Genomic DNA, 18,734 nt, shown 5'->3' with positions numbered 1-18,734 from the left:
TTCCAGTCCCTTGCTGAATTATCAACACAAGTGCAAGCACTAACAGTCCCTGTTTTTTCTTCTCACATATTGTGCATATACTATGACCAAACAGAAACGTGTGCAATGAAATGAAACTTAATTTGAAGAACTGGTGTCTATACACTTTTAAATTTACGACATGAGAAAGCAATTACAAAGTTACAAAATACATCATTAAAGAACATTATAGTACAGATAACATTTGTAGTAATATGGGCTTTACAAAAGAATAGAAATTGACATATACATCAGTGTTACAGGAATTATAACATAAGTACATAAATAAAATAATGAGAATAGTTTTCGGAACATTAACTTCATACAGGAGCATTAAAACAGAGCTGAATAAATAATATCTAAACATCTTTACAAAGTAAATAACATATTATTAATGCAAATTATATTTGAGGGTAACAGTATTCCTGATCATAGTGAATGTAGCTTAGTATTAGAAAAATTCTGACATAATTCTTATCAGCTAAACACATAAAAACAGGACGAACACAAACACACAAGGGTACACAAATACATAAGGGAAATGTGTAATACCGATGTCGCATCTTAACACTAGAGTGATGCAAAATGATAACTTACTTTACAAAACAAGTTACCTAATCCTTGAAAAAATTATGTATGCAATTCCTGTGATGGGAAATATCTATTTGTGCTCCCTTTTTAAAGAAGTAGATCATAAAATTATTATTTAATGCATCTGTAGAAAGAAAATAGTTATATTAGTACATCTGTCAAATTTTATTTTAACCCATGGTGCAGAGCAACTAGAAACTAGATGTTAAACAAAATGAGCGAATATATATATATATATATATATATATATATATATATATATATATATATATATATAAAGCAGAGCATGAAACATCATTCACTAGACATATGGCATTTCAGTAAATATCAACAATTACGAGCTCCAAAGTGTAACTATATGTCATCAAGTATGAGCGTGTCGTATTTGCGCTGTTTTCTACAAATAAATGTCAGTATGGGGGTTAATGGCCTGTTTTTTTCTCCACCTAATGGCTTTTTTTCAGGCGACTGTCATGCAGCTGGGAGCCCACAATGCTTGTAATTCTGTGTTAGAGAAATATTGCACCGACGTGTAAAGTTGTATATGCAAATACCATATTAGTTAGGGCTACTAGCGCTTGCCACGCGCTTAGTACACAAAGTAGGTGTGTACCTCCTGAGGATAAATGTAATTATACACTCAGATGTTACACATTACAGCAATCAAACGAAATGTATCACGGAAAACCTTTGTATCTTTGTAATTCAAAAATCTTTAAAATTAACCGTTTTGAGTAAAAAATTAATCACTCAATTGCGTGTACTGTAGCGCTAAACTGTACGTCTTGTTGTAAGATAATCTCTGTCATTACTTAATGTTAAAAATGTGCCAAGTGTCGTAATTATCGTCCCCCGTAACCAAAATTCTGCAAAAGTCAATGTACTTACCTCATCAAAAACAAAAGTGACCATAACCAAAATTCTGCAAAAGTCAATGTACTTACCTCATCAAAACAAAAGTGAAATGCTATGCATGTAGATATCGTAGTTATTATGTACATCATCATAACCAAGAAAGAACTGTACTATAATGTATTGTTGTGTAACGAAAAATATCTATCTCACTGTAGCTATACCACAAAAGTTACTACTAAAACATGTTTTACTTTCCAGAATAATACAGAAAAACTGTGCAGATATAAAACACATAAAGTGCAAAAGGAATAATGTAAATTTTGTTACTCATTAATGGCACCATGACATAATCGTGTAGCTGTCAAATAAACTAATCACTGTGTCATCGGTCATCTCTCAGAAATTCTTTAAATCCAGAATGTCTTTTCAAGTAAACCAATATGTTGTATTAAAATCTCATTAGCAGTATATGTTCCAAATATGTAAGCTTATAGTCGTTACAAAATCGTGCAACTGACAAGCAAGAATGTACACACAATAACATTGTGTCGTCTGTTCACTACAAAAATGCATTCTTGATTACTGTCTAAATAAGTTCCCTACGTTCTTGCCTGGATAGTTGACTTCAAAACATTGTTGCATGTTAACAGTTTCTAAGTGTGACAAAGCGTACTAGTAACGTGAAGTGAAAAATTTTGTGTTAAAGACTAACTCAGAAAGCAAATTATCTCTCAATAAATGGTTTTACATGTGAATTGTGGTGTAAACCTATACTCTTCCTAGTACACAGAGCTTCAGCTTCAACACAATTATCATGTGGTATGCATCGGTAAAGAATGCTCAAATTTTTCTCAAGGTTAGCGTCTATGTTATTTTTCACGGAGCCAGCCGGCACACGTGGCTGCTTGCGGTGCGGGTCATTGTCTATTGTCTCTTTCGAGCGTCGTTATTGGGATTAGGAGACCTAATTTCTACAAATTCACCTTGCCGGGAGGCCCCTGCCCTGTTAGAATCCCGCCATTTCTGATGAAATTCAGGTCTGTCGCTATGATTATAACGTCTGCCGTCGTGTCGGTAGCTCTGTAATTTCTTTCTTGTCGGTCACGTGGTGGAGAATTTCTCCCTGAGTAGTAACTGAGCGGTGGACCGTTGCATGTGAAGTTATTCTCTCTCCATTGATAATAATTATTTTAGTTTCCATATTGTTTTTTTCTCTGATCGTCTCTGTCATATTCATTACTACGGAAATGCGATCTTTCTCTGCAATTATTATTACTCTGCCAACGGTTGTCATACGGGTGGTGTCTGTTTTCGTCACGATTTGCGTTGTAAGAATAGCATTGTCGTGCCCAGTTATTATGTCTGTCGTCACGTAATTGTGATGGATGTGACCTGTAATTGTTGTTCTCCTGGTTTCGCGTCCTGCGATTGTCAGTGTCAATTTCCAATTCTTGTAACAGTCCCTGAAATGCTTCCCTGTTTCCTTGCAACGTCCTGCCAAAATAATATGTCGTAAATATTCAGGCAATTTGATTAAGCAAATGCGGATGATTTCTGAGGGGCTGTATGGATTTAACAGGTACTGATTCTTGTGCAACATGTCATCAAAATATTTGACAAGACTGGAGAATTCAGATTATTCAAAGTGTTTCATCATTACGATGCTATGTTTTACGCGATCTTGTGTAACTTGAGACCAATATGCTGAGAGCAACGCATGATAAAATTCTCCTTCACTGTGACAATCTTGAATGACAGAACGCATTCTTACAGTAGGATCAGTCTCTAAGTAACCACACATAAATTCTAATCTGTGCTCTAATGACCAGTTGTGAGGAAAACAATGAGAGGACTGATGAAGCCACTCTTGTGGATGAATGTCGTTGCCAGAATTCTTAAATGTTTTAAATTTACGTGTAGTAATAAGCAGCTTATAGTCAAAATCAATATGTCGGCGAGTCGCATATCGGTCATTGTTACGTCGTGTCGGCGGTTCCATCTCAAAATTCGGTGCACCTTCTCAATTTCTTTCATAATTTCCGAAGCGCCCTGTGTTATTATTTTGCGGCTTTTCCGTATTTCTAAGTCCCTCTTCCCGTATTGGAGCGCGAGTGTCCTCTGAAATATGTAATTCTTCTATTACTTGTGCCAACTGATCTTGTACTTCCCGGATTTCTTCATTGTGTTGCGTATTAATTTGATTCTGAATTTGTTTGAATTTCCTAATTTGTTCGTACTCTTCTGTGTCAGTAGAGACTACCGGTCTTGTGTCATTCAGATTATCATCTACCTTCGTAGATAAATTAAATAGCTGATCCGAAAGTTAGACTACTTTCTCTGATAATGAACTGATTTCCTCCGTGTGCTCTTTCTGAACCAAGTTTCAGAGTATTTACTGTGTCTTTTAAATTTTCCTGAGTTTTTGCAAGTTGCGTAATCGAATCGGTAGATGCAACGGAGTCAACTTTAGCTTGTAAGGTGTTTTGGTTTTTATGAACAGTAGTTTGCAGTTCTTTTTGGCTGCTTCGTGATTCTGTAATGCATTTTCATGCCGCGAAAAAATAGGTTGAAAATGCTCACAACATTTGTGTTTTTACGTCATTTCAGAAATTCTGACATTTCGATTCGATTTTAAGTAACTCAGCAGTTAAACCTTCACGTGTTTGTTGAATTTTGTTCCATTTGTTGCTGTGATTGTTTTCGATGTAGTTCTATTTGTTTTTGATTCTGTTTCATTTGTTGCATTAATAGCAATAATAATGTATTAGTGTATGGAACATGTTCCTTTGTGCCTATCGGCAGTGCATTTGCACCACCAGCATTCGCATTTTGAAAAGCAGAAAATGTGTCTTGACTTAATTGAAAAAAAGGTGAGGACGCAGAACCTGAATCTACGGTATTTGCAATATCGTGTCCTGTCATTTCGTGTTCCTGGGGCGAGCTGTTGCCGACCGATCGATCGACAATACTACCCTGTTCACTAGCTGTTTCACTGTCTATACGATTATTTATTGCCTGGTCCATTTCCCTATGCACAATTAACAAATTAATACTCTGAATATTTGTTAATCTATTACACGGTGGCGCAAACACACTACTCCCGTCTTCACTGTCATTTCTCAGTTTACTTAGGAGCCTAGTATTACGTTTTTCACACGCAAAAATTGTCAAAATATTTCACACGATAATACAGAAAAGCGCAATTTGAAGAGTAAAATAAGAAAACACATTAACATAGCACTGAAAATATTAGCTAATTAATTGGAAGCGCGGCTGCGAAATAATGGTGCTAATCTACATGCATGCCACAACTGTTTTACAGTACAACAATGAAAAACTACAACTACAAAGGAGATTCTCTGTACAGTTACGCGCTAGCAATAAACAATAACTACACTATTTACAAAAACTACAAGAAAAAATCAGATAATTCCAGTGAGGTATCCTCGGCTAAGGGTCGTCATATGGAACGTCTACTTAGAAAACTTGTGAATTACTGTGCTGATAAATTTCTACATTATTTGATTTTCAAACAGCTGAGCAAAACTGAACGTAGTCAGACATTTCTCTCTTTACTTACTCTGATCATCACTAAACTGACACACAATATTTTTAGCGCAACGCAATCTGACTTTCAATAATCCCTACAAAAGAATTACCCTGACTACCAATAACCTATACCTTTCATGAATCACATACCTCACAAAAATCTTCGGTAGTCGAACTACTGCTATACGGCGAGCGCCAATACTGACAGCTACATAAAAGATTTTAACTATTGAAGGCACTAACTAGTGATAGGCATAGTTAGCAAATGAAAGATTTTGATAGAGAACAAACAATGTAGTTACCTTAATAGCGTTCCAGAGTCATTATATATATATATATATATATATATATATATATGATTTTGTTACATCCAATTAAACAAATTTCCTTTTTCTGACGGACACACGTTCAGATCGTCCGCTTTGCTAAAGAATAAACAATGTATTTATCTTAATAATGTTCAAAAATCATATATATATATATATATATATATATATATATGTATATAGGGCTGGGGCCCATGAATGTACATATTTGGAAACATTCTAAAACGAAAACGTATGTGTTTTTTAACACAAACTTATGTTTTTTTTTAAATGGACATCCTATATTTTTTCTTCAGCAATCCATAGCATGACAAAGCACATACACAATGGCGTTGATTGAATCGCAATATTCCCGTTACATCCCGAGATATTAAGACGCGAAGTTGACGCTTGAAACACCCGACATGCGCTGCTAGCGCACGTCCTGAGGCTCAGGCGTGAACCCCATGCTGCCCGTAATCGCGATGTGATTGACATGCGTAATCACACTTCCATACTTATCAAGAGGTCCGAAACGAATAATGCGGTCTGCTCCCATCCTGCATTAACGTCGTACTTTCCAGCAGGTATTTATCCCATAGGCTAGGGGTGATGCGGTTCAGTAACATATCTGTGTTAGTCACAAAGTTAACTTCGCTTCTCGCTAATCCGTTACTAAAAAGGTAATGCCGTTCAACGTTAAAACTTTACTTTACTGTAGATCTAGCGCAAGTGACAGTTAATCATTCACTCGTAATAGTAAAATTCATGTTGATGGTTTTAGTGAAACGAGAAAGTGGACTAAAAGTTTTACCGTTTTTTAGGTAAAAATGTTTTGATTTGGGAAGTTCAGGTAGGACATAGAAGATGAATGTAAACATGTTAGTTTTATTATCACATAGTTATCAATGTTATGTTTATCTAATGCGTTAAATGACAAATTGTTGCAAACAAATGTTTCTTAACATCACTGGGTAAAATGGCCCTTTGTAGAAACTTACACTGTGATTCCAGCACTACATACTAAACATAGCGTTCACATCTCATGCTCAAAGTGATGCCCATTGGCCTGCATACATAGGGTCACTCTGCGGATGAAGGGTGCCCTACTTCGTGCTACTGTTTCCTCTTTGATGACTGTACAAGCATCAATAATGCGTTGCTTCATATCCTCTGGTGTTGTTGGTTCATGTTGGTAAACAGCATCCTTCACTGCTCCCCAAAGAAAATAATCCAGAGGTGTAAGGTCCGGAGATCGGGCAGGCCACCTAACTGGGCCACCTCGTCCAATTCACCTACCGGAAAACTTACGGTTCAGAAGTTGTCGTGCTCGTAAAGCGTTATGTGCAGGGCATCCGTCATGCTGATACCACATGATCATTCTCCGGTTCAGAGGTACGGTGTCCAAGAGAACAGGAAGATTGTGTCGTATAAATCTGGAGTATTGTCTGCCATTTTGGATGCCATTTATAAAGAAAGGTCCGATAATGGTATCTCCAATAATCCCACACCAAACATTAACTTTCCACAGACGCTGATGCTCTACTTGACGGAGCCATTTTGGATTGTCTGCGGACCAATAATGCATATTCCTCATACTGACAATTCCTTTGTTGGAGAATGATGCCTCGTCGGTAAAGAGAACATCTGCAAAAAAATTTGGATTAGTCAGAAGTTTTTGCTGAGCCCACCGACAAAATGTTACCCTATTGCGGAAGTCATTTCCATGAAGATCCTGGTGTAAATGAACATGGTAAGGATGAAATTTATGACGTTTAAGAATATGCTGTGCACTTGATTTCGACACACCAACTTCACATTCAATTTGACGTGTGCTGATATGAGGATTCACAGCTATGGTAGCGAGCACAGCAACTTCAGCACGTTCATCTGTGCGTGTTCTAGGACGATGTCGAGGTCTTGGATTTAAGCTTCCCGTTTCACGTAGACGAGATGTGAGATGACCAAACATTCGGCGCGAAGGCGATGGCTTGTCAGGGAATCGTCTTCTGTGCAGTCGTTCTGCCTGAACAGCATTTCGTCCACCTACAACAGGGTACAGTACAGGTATGTAGAGTAGGGTAGAAAACAGACATATTAACTTAATAATCATAATGTTCGCTAACAGTACTATCAACAAACAAGCAATCTCATAACGTATTTCCCGTCAACGTACATTCTCCATAGATCAGCAGCATTTCTACCATATCTTCATGTGTGTACATTATACTGTTCAGTATAAGTTCCACAACACAACGTTTATTCACAATGTGTACTACCTCCGTGCCGTCACTAGATTACTCTGATGCACGACTACACTGGCAAGCGGTGTACTGCACGCCAAAGCAACAACAAATGGGATGCTCGGAGGGTGGTGGAGTACAGGAGTTTGCATGGGTCGCAAATCATAAACAAAGCGAAGTGGTGACTGTGGCAGTGGTGGGAACTACGTTGGACACTTGACTAGGTAGAGCCAGGCCCTGCGCGACAGGCGCAATGGGTCATATAACGCATTAGATAAACCTTATTTTGGGTATGCAGGATAAATAAGACAACCTGACGGGTGTACACCGATCGGTACTGGTTCATATTGTGTACGTAGATACGTAAAACGTGCAAGAGGGAAACCATTATGTGCTTATGAGAGTTCATGGCAGCAGACCGTATTATTCGTTTCGGACCTCTTGGTAAGTATGGAGGTGTGATTACACATGTCAATCACATCGCGATTACGGGCAGCATGGGGTTCACGCCTGAGCCTCAGGACGTGCGCTAGCAGCGCATGTCGGGTGTTTCAAGCGTCAACTTCGCGTCTCTATATCTCGGGATGTAATGGGAATACTGCGATGCAATCAACGCCATTGTGTATGTGCTTTGTCATGATATGGATTGCTGAAGAAAAAATATAGGAGGTTCATTAAAAAAAACATAAGTTTGTGTTAAAAAACACATATGCTTTCGTTTTAGAATGTACATTCATGGGCCCCAGCCCTACATTGATACCGGTGAAAGTCGTTTTCCAATAGCTGTTATTGTTCCAGAGATATTTTGGGTTGACAAGATAGCTGGGACACCCTGTATACAAGGCGAGTCACCTAACATTACCGCTGGGTATATTTCGTGAACCACATCAAATACTGACGAATCGATTCCACAGACCGAACGTGAGGAGAGGGGCTAGTGTAATTGGTTAATACAAACCATTAAAAAAGGCACGGAAGTATGTTTTTTAACACAAACATACGTTTTTTTTAAATGGAACCACGTTAGTAGTGTTAGCACATCTGAACATATAAACAAATACGTAATCAGTGTCGTTTGTTGCATTGTAAAATGTTAATTACATCCGGAAATATTGTAACATAAAGTTGACGCTTGAGTACCACTCCTCCGCTGTTCGATTGTGTGTATCGGAGAGCACCGAATTACGTAGGGATCCAAAGGGAACGGTGATGGACCTTAGGTACAGAAGAGACTGGAACAGCACATTACGTCCACATGCTAACACCTTTTTATTGGTCTTTTTCACTGACTCACATGTACATTACTATGAGGGGTGAGGTACGCGTACACACGTAGTTTCCGTTTTCAATTACGGAGTGGAATAGAGTGTGTCCCGACATGTCAGGCCAATAGATGTTCAATGTGGTGGCCATCATTTGCTACACACAATTGCAATCTCTGGCGTAATGAATGTCGTACACGCCGCAGTACATCTGGTGTTATGTCGCCGCAGGCTGCCACAATACGTTGTTTCATATCCTCTGGGGTTGTAGGCACATCACGGTACACATTCTCCTTTAACGTGCCCCACAGAAAAAAGTCCAGAGGTGTAAGATCAGTAGAACGGACTGGACAATTTATGTGTCCTCCACGTCCTATGAAACGCCCGTCGAACATCCTGTCAAGGGTCAGCCTAGTGTTAATTGCGGAATGTGCAGGTGCACCATCATGCTGATACCACATACGTCGACGCGTTTCCAGTGGGACATTTTCGAGCAACGTTCGCAGATCATTCTGTAGAAACGCGATGTATGTTGCAGCTGTTTGGGCCCCTGCAATGAAGTGAGGACCAATGAGGTGGTCGCCAATGATTCCGCACCATACATTTACAGTCCACGATCGCTGTCGCTCTACCTGTCTGAGCCAGCGTAGATTGTCCATGGACCAGTAATGCATGTTCCGTAGATTCACTGCTCCGTGGTGTGTGAAACCCGCTTCATCGGTAAACAGGTAGAAATGCAACGCATTCTCTGTTAATGCCCATTGACAGAATTGCACTCCATGATTAAAGTCATCACCATGTAATTGCTGATGTAGCGACACATGAAACGGGTGAAAGCGGTGACGGTGCAGTATGCGCATGAAACTACTTTGACTCAGTCCACCGGCTCTCGCAATGTCCCGTGTACTCATGTGTGGGTTCATGGCAACAGCAGCTAACACACCAACTGCACCCGCTTCTCGTGTGACGGGCCTGTTACGGACCCGTTTGCGTGCTACGACCATACCTGTTGCATACAGTTGGCGGTAGATGTTTTGCAATGTGCGGCACATTGGATGTCTCTGTCCGGGTACCGTTCTGCATACACCCTGCAGGCTTCAGCTGCATTTCGTCGACACTCGCCATAGATGAGTATCATCTCCGCCTTTTCAGAGTTCGAATACACCATGGTCACAGTTCCTATAACACAACACTATCACAGACGTCTGATAACACGGTGTACTACAGTTGGTCTGCGTGCGGAGACGAATGCAGAATAACAATAGCAGCAAGCGCTACATGTGGACTCTGCGACAGCTAGACCACACCACAACAGTGCACTACAGCCACACTCGTAAACACGGTCGTCATCGTAAACATGTCCCTGCAGATGCTGCTCGCCGACCATGGTCCGTGTTTGTTACAACATGCAACTGAACGTCGGAGGTTTCAAGCGTCAACTTTAGGTTACAATATCTCCGGATGTAATTAACATTTTACAATGCAACAAACGGCACTGATTACGTATTTGTTTATATGTTCAGATGTGCTAACAAAACTAACGTGGTTCCATTTAAAAAAACCTAGGTTTGTGTTAAAAAACATACTTCCGTGCAATTTTGTATGGTTTGAATTAAACAATTACACTAGCCCCTCTCCTCACGTTCGGTCTGTGGAATCGGTTCGTCAATATTTGATGTAGTTTACGAAATATATCCAGCGGTAACGTTAGGTGACTCACCCTGTATATATCAGTTCATGACATCCATCTTTACAAATTTCCTTTTTTGGCAGACACACGTCCAGATTGTCAGCTCAAAACTCTAGCATCTCCCTCTCCACATTCACCACCGCTGGCGGCTCACGTCCAACTGCAGAACGCTACGTGATGTCCACATCCAACTGCCCAACACTTCGCAAGCGAATATTCCAACAATGAGTCCAGCCAGCCACAGACTGGACACAGCACAGTCAGTAGTTTTCATACAGAATGCTAAGTGGCGTTACCAACATAAAAACCTAAACAGCCCACATACAAGGTTATTCCATTCGGTGTTCTCCCTCATGGTGCGACGATCAACTTTGAATTTATTGTGCTACCCGCTGGAAATTGAAGGAATGAGCTCACCATTTCGTCACCACAAACATGCAAACGAACTCTTTCTCCGTGATAATGCAAGGCCTTACACAATTATGTCCAGAGCCCACGTAGCGTCATTGGACTGTTCTTCCTCAGCCACACTACAGCTCTGATCTAGCACATTCCGATTTCCATGTGTATGGTCCAATTAAGGATGCACTCCGCAGGAAGCAGCACATAGATGGTTGAGAGGCTACTGATGCTGCAAAATGTTGACTCTGACATCAACCAGTAGAATGATACCACTCTGGCATACGGGAGCTCCTAGTAATGTGGCATAAGACAATCGCATTGAACAGAGATGATAGTGAAAAATAGTTTTGTAGCCAAAAGAGTGCAGAACAATATGGCGTATTGTAGTCCTGAATAAAACCAATTTGTTCTTAGAGAAAATTATGTTGCATTACATACTGATGGCCCCTCGTATTAGCCTCAGATTCATATTGTTACCTCATATTAAAATCAGTTATCTCTATTCTGATACGGTTTTGGATCGATAATGTCACATCCACCTAACAGTGTACCTGAAGTGGGAACACAAGACAGCATAGATTAGGAAGTAGGGAGATCTCAAATCTGAATGGTCAATTATAAATCTACTTAATCTTTGAAATCTATTCATTCTATTTCTCGTGAGCTTTAATAAATACTGAATCCCCTGTTTCAATCTTGTAGTCTGTGTCTCTGTTAAGAATTGTCTTGAGTAGTTAGGCAAAGTCCTGATCTATGGAGCTGTGCTCTATTTTATGAATGTTCATGACCCACTTTTCAATTTGTAAACACAATCTGACCACAAGTGATGAAATGAATTTATCATAGTACACACGCTTACGTAAATCTGGGCAAAAGAAAAGAAGAATAAGCATATCTTATATAAAAGAACATCAAATATTAGGTAATAGCTCAATAAACAGCACTAAAATTATGTCGTCTGAATACATTGAGCTTGCAGCCAAATACAAGGCAAAGAGGATGGTTCCTCCTTACTGTAATTACGGAACTTGGATTCAAAACGATCTATTAAAATAATGCGTCAACAAACCAACATAGTCATAATGTAGCGCAATACAAATCTGCACATACTATTGGAAATAGGAGAAGGCATCACCGAATTCACATAATTCAGTCTGCAAACAGAGCTTCAAAGCCAAAATAATATTTAACAGTGTTGCGTGTACAATATATGTGCCATAAAATAATAATAATATTGTGTAATTATAATTAAGATTAATGAAGTAATTAACAGTGATATTAGATTTACACCGAAGAGCCAGAGCAACTGTTACACCTGCCTAATATAGTGTAAGGGCCCTCCGAGCACTCAGGAGTGCTGCAACACGACGTGGAATGGACTCGACTAATGTCTGAAGCAGTGCTGGAAGGAACTGACATCAGCTATTCTGCAGGCCTGTCCATAAATCTGTAAGAGTACGAGGGGGTGGTGATCTCTTCTGAACAGCACGCTGCAAGGCATCCCAAATATGCTCAATAACGTTCATTTCTGGGAAGCTTGGTGGCCAGCGGAAGTGTTTAAACACGGAAGAGTGTTCCTGGAGCCACTTAATAGCAATTCTGGACGCGTGGGGCGTCCCATTGTCCTGCTGGAATTGCCCAAGTCCGCCGGAATCTACAATGGACATGAATGGATGTTGGTGACAAGAGAAGATGCTTACATACGTGTCATCTGTTAGAGCCCTATCTAGACGTATCAAGGGTCCCATATCATTCCAACCGCACACGCCCGATACCATTACAGAGCTTCCACCAGCTTGAACTGTCCCCTGCTGACATGCAGGTTCCATGGATTCATGAGGTTGTCTCCATACTCGTATACGTCCATCCGATCGATACAGTTTGAAATGAGACTCGTCCGACCAGGCAACATGTTTCCAGTCATCAACAGTCCAATGTCGGTGTTGACTGGTCCAGGCTTTGTGTCTTGAAGTCATCAAGAGTACACGAATGGATCTTCGGTTCAGAAAGCCTATATTGATGATGTTCCGTTGAATGTTTCTCTCGCTGACACTTGTTAATGACCCAGCAATTTGCGGAAGGGTAGCACTTCTGCCACGTTGAATGGTTCTTTTCTGTCGTCGTTGGTCCGGTTCTTGCACGATGTTTTTCCGGCCGTAGCGATGTCGGAGAGCTGCATTTTTACCAGATTCCTGACATTCACGGTATACTCGGTAAAAGATCGTACGGGAAAATCCTCACTTCATCTCTACTTCGGAGATGCTGTGTCACATCGCTCGTGCGCCGTCTATAACACCACGTTCAAACCCTCTTAAATCTTCATAATCTCCCAGTGTAGCAGCAGTAACCGATCTAACAACTGCGCCAAATACTTGATTTATGTAGGCGTTGCCGACCGCAGCGCCGTATACTTCCTGTTTACATAACACTGTACTGGAATACGCATGCCTATACCATTTTCTTGAGGCTTCAGTGTATTAAAACTGTATTGAACACATTCTTCATAACATAATGTTCCTGTCGAATGCGAATAATGAAATGCACAGCCACAAAAGGAATAGCTGGTTAAAGTGGCCGGTTGCGGTATTCCTGTTTCTTAAGCTGAGTAGAAATAGATGCAAATTCATAGAAATTAGTGACTATAATCTGTATCTACTGAATTATAATATAGACTAGATTAATCAGCTTTTAACGTCCCCACAGAAAAGACCCTCTACCACGCACCAGTTAATCATTGTCAATCAAACCATCCACATTCATTCACTTTGGAAAAGTAGCTGATCTGATTTTCTCGTAACATATGCGGCGACAGTTAGACGACGCCAAAGTATTTTCTAGCGCGTTTGTTCTTTGAAATAACAGAGATGCATATATGAATTCTCCATGGTTGTTAGAGTGGTAACTAGGACAGCTTCTGGAGTAGGGATTGAGTGATTGACGTGTTTCTGAGAGATACACATTCTGATTTTCTTCTGGCTAAATCGAGCGAATTAACTTTTGTGCCACTAGCGGTTTGTTTGAATAGAAAGAGAGTGTAAACGGAAAATAATTAAGACGTGGAATCACCGGAGATCTGGACATGTAATGGAGATGGAGTTAATACACAATTTCCTTCATAAACAAGGTTTGTGACTTTTTGTTCCGGAGTGAATGAACGAATGAGTTTTTTCTGAACCATTTGATGATCACGTTGGCCCTGTAATTAGTGGGGAAGTTTCAGCTGTGTCGAAGAGAGCCTGGAATCACTGAGTCTGTGTTAAATCGTCCAAAAAGGCTTCGTACACATCTGGAATTCGCAATCTTTCGTAAAAGGAACATATTGTCTACACGATTGATTCTCCCGACTGAATGCAGTGTTTAACAGTAATAATAAATGTAAAGATCTCTTACAGCAAGCCAGCCGCTGATTACCAAGACGAAGGACTCCACCAAAGATCCTATTTGGCTGATTTCACGTAATGAAATATTATATTAAAAACTGTACATAGATAAAGGAGAGAAAGAGAGAGAGCGAATGAAAATAGAGATAATACTAATATTCCTCCATTAGTCTAACTTTTCGCCTGTCTTATCACGGATCAGCCAAGACACGGGAGGCCCTTACATTACTGTATAGATTTATGAGTTAAGGTGAAAGGGTCTTAAAGGCAACAGATACACGTCTATACAGACAAGACATTACACAAAGTTAGCGGCTAGCTGCATTCATCATCTATTCATAGAGGAAGAGACGACAACTTATTATCATGTTAAAAGCTTAGGATCAAATTAAGTGGTTTAAACAATTCAGTTTCCACAACTGGCAGTATGACCACTCAGCTTTAAACAAAAAAAAAGAGAGAAGTGGGTAAATACTGTTTTAACAAAGCACTAAATATATTTTATCGTGAAAAATGATTCGAATTAACTTTTCACAAATAAAAGTAAACTGTGTTCTTCCACTCCCGTACAGATTTCGTGAGCCCAGAAGGAGCCCATATGGTACTGAATTTACTGCATTTCTGGCCTTGAGTCTGAAAATATTTCTTCGCAGTTCGTGCAGTCTCTGCTTTCATCATTGTCGTCAAAAAGTATTCTTGTAGGACTGGGTTCGGTTACCCACTCCTCGTAATTTTCTTTTTACTGCCTTTCTACTCTTCGACTGCTTGCCGTTTTACCCTCTTTTCATTGTCTTTTCCTTCTCTTCCTTTATTTGCCCTTCTATGACAGTGTTCCAAGGACTTCCTCTAAGTATTATGACAAAACTCTTCTTTCGGTCGCTACTAGAAAGTGGCGAGAACCCACTGCCGAGATGGTCACTTCGCCCGCATTGCCACCTTTACACAAGGGCTATACACCATCTAATAGAATGAGCGAACCTTCAATAACTGAAGTACGATTATGGAGGCCAGATATGATACTTTCAACACAATCTCGATCACAGAACACAACGTATTTGTCATCAGGAAAAATAAAGTCCATAAAAGCTATCATAACTCCGAGGAGCAACATAGCAGACATGCTAGGGTCCACAGGGTGACTGGACCTTTCACGGAGAATAAATTGAGGCACTTCCCGCACGATGCCAGCAATTCATAGCTCCCGGATCACCAATGTGCACTCCTCGACACAATAAACAGATTGCTTAGTTTCTTGCTGAATCATTGCTTACTCTTCTGTGTTGAAGAGTTGGGAATGAAAGACCTAGTTGCAATTGCACTTAATTCGTATAATTATGTGTTTGCGACTGTTGTGTTAAACATTGCGTTTCCAACTTAATTCTGTGGTTTAAGGATTCATACTTAATGCATAGCTTAAAAGATCCGGCCTTTTCCTCTTACTGCTCACGAGAGTAGCTCACTTGTAATCAGAACACATGACTTACTCAGTACTCTTCAGATCATTCAGACTCAGACCGGGAGAGATCGTGTGATGGCTCTTTCTGAAGTCTGTGTCAAAGAAATACATATGATCGGATAGTCTGTTTCTGTATCATTCGGGTCTCGGTCCGGCACACAGCTTTAATCTGCCAGAAAGTTTCATATCAGCGCACACTCCACTGCAGAGTGAAAACCTCATTCTGGAAACATCCCCCAGGCTGTGGCTAAGCCGTGTCTCCGCAATATCCTTCCTTTCAGGAGTGCCAGTTCTGCAGGGTTCGCAGGAGAGCTTCTGTAAAGTTTGGAAGGTAGGAGACGACATACTGGCAGAAGTAAAGCTGTGAGGGCGGGGCGTGTGTCGTGCTTGGGTAGCTCAGTTGGTAGAGCACTTGCCCAGTAAAGGTAAAGGTCCCGAGTTCTAGTCTCGGTCCAGCACACAGTTTTAATCTGCCAGGAAGTTTCATATCAGCGCACACTCCGCTGCAGAGTGAGAATCTCATTCTAGTATAATAAAATCTAATGAGGCACCGCATGGAGAGCTGCATCAAACCAGTCTCGGGGCTGAAGACCACAACAACAACAACAATGAGGCACCGAACTATTCCATTCACCATAGTGAGACAAGCGCTTTATCTCCTTTACAGCGGCTATCTATAATTGAATTCTAAATTAGCTTCTGTCGCTTTCATTCATAGTTTGAACTCAAAATCAGAGTAGTTTCGTAAGTCGATAATATCCATTCTTGGAAAGAGCTTAACCATGTTGTAGATCTATCTATCTATAATTGAATTCTGAATTACCTGCTGTCGCTTTCATTCATAATTTGAACTCAAGAACAGAGTAATTTCATAAGTCGATAATATCCATTGTTGGAAAGAGCTTAACCGTGTTGTAGATGTCTTATTCAAGTCTTTAGTAACTGTTGTGTCATTGCTGAGCTAAAAAGGTGTGTTTGACAAGCACACTATTAAGTTCTCAGAATATGCCATTTCTGTAAAAGGAATTTAGCCTGGCCACGATAAAATTAGGGTAATCGAAAACTTTATTCACTACACAAATATGACAAGTCATACACTGTACCTGGAATCTGAAAATTTTATAAGAAATTTAGGAACACAGGTAACTTCAACTCTAGATTGTGTGAATCAACTAATAAAAACGTGTCATGATACTGGAATGAATAAGTGCCAAGTGAATTTCAAAATGTAAAGAATTCTTTGCTTCCTGCTACATTCCTATACCATCTTGATTAATCTGAGTATTTTTTTTTATTTAGTAGTAGTAGTAGTAGAAGTAGCTTTATTCATCTGTAGATATCTTTTTACAAGGATATAGGACATGCCAAAGTATTCACAAGTTTAGACCAATTTAAAATAAGCTAATTCGTATACACATATATTTACAGACTTCTACTTAGACATAAATATTAGATTTACTCCTGGTGTACAATACTTTTTTTTACAAATAACTTATTAAATAGTGTAATGCCACACTGTTCACTCATATCTCACTATCAGTCACTGCTCACACTATACACTCATTGTTTCATAACACTTCACTCACTACACATACACACACACACACACACACACACACACACACACACACACACGCACGCACGCACACACTGGTCTTCCCTGGGCCATTATCTGTACCGCAACTTCCCATTTGCTTTACTGACAAGCTGAGTCAGCATCCCTCCATAATGAGTGAGATGTTGAGCTCAGAAAGAGGAAGATGTGTTAGTATTGTGCTATGCATAGCTTGGGGGTAAGTATTTCTAGAAAGGAAAAAATAGGAAAAAACATAAAATGAAGGTGTTATGTGGAATGTTGGATGTTTTATAATCACGTTTATTATTACTTATTTGTAGAACATTTTTTATCAAAGCGCTACTCGGTTTTATCTAAGTAATCCTTTTGTCTATAAAATGTATTGCATAACTGATGCCTTTTTAAATAAGTGCATTTTTGCAATTTCCTTAATTTCTTTTGGTAATTTATTGTACAGTTTTATTCCTTGGTAGAAAATGCTGTTTTGAGTTTTATGTTTATTTTTTCTTGGTAAAAGTAAGTTGAGTCTATCCCTTGTTGCATGATCATGGACAGAGCTGTTTGTGCAGTAATTACCAATGTTATTTTTGATTTCTAACTGACTCGTAAATGTATTCACATGGAGCAGTTAAAATCCGTAGTGTTTTGAACAGATCTTTACAATGTGCTCGACTAGTACTTTTGGTCATTATTCTTATGGCTCTTTTCTGGAGTTTGAAAATTGTATTCATATTTTGTGCGTTTGTTTCCCAAAAAAGAATGCCATAGCTAAGAATTGAGTGTACATATGAATAATATGTAACTAAAAGACACTGCGTGTTACACACTGATGATAACATTCTAAGGGCATAACATGCTGATGACATTCTGTTTGCAAGTAACTTTGTGTGTTCACGCCACTTCAACTGAGAATCAATATTCATTTCTAGAAATTTTCCATTTGTTACACAGTCTATAGAAGTGCCATCACCATTTAATTTAACATTGTCATTTTTCCTCTTCAAACTGAAATTCATGGCATTAGTTTTCTTTATGTTCAATGTCACTTTATTGTTTATTGGCCAATCATAAACTTCCTTGAAAGTTTCATTTGCTTCCTCGGCAAGGAGCTCTCTTGTTTTCTCAGTTACTATAATATTGCTGTCATCAGTAAAGAGAATTTTTTCACCATGAGTAATACTAATGGAAAAGTCACTGATGTATATCAGGAATAGTATTGGTCCTAATATGCTACCTTTCGGAACCCATATATTGACGTATTTTGGCTCTGATAAGTGTTTTACTACATATTTAGATCTATTTGAAGTATGAGTTATCTCTACTCTTTGTAACCTGTCTGCTAGGTATGATCGAACCAGTCAATAGCTACCCCTCTTAATCCTAATACTTCTAATTTATTTAATAGAA

The sequence above is a fragment of the Schistocerca piceifrons genome, chromosome 3 (genome assembly GCF_021461385.2).
Source record: "Schistocerca piceifrons isolate TAMUIC-IGC-003096 chromosome 3, iqSchPice1.1, whole genome shotgun sequence".
In the NCBI taxonomy this organism is placed as follows: Eukaryota; Metazoa; Arthropoda; class Insecta; order Orthoptera; family Acrididae; genus Schistocerca; species Schistocerca piceifrons.
This window is presented reverse-complemented; position numbering follows the sequence as displayed.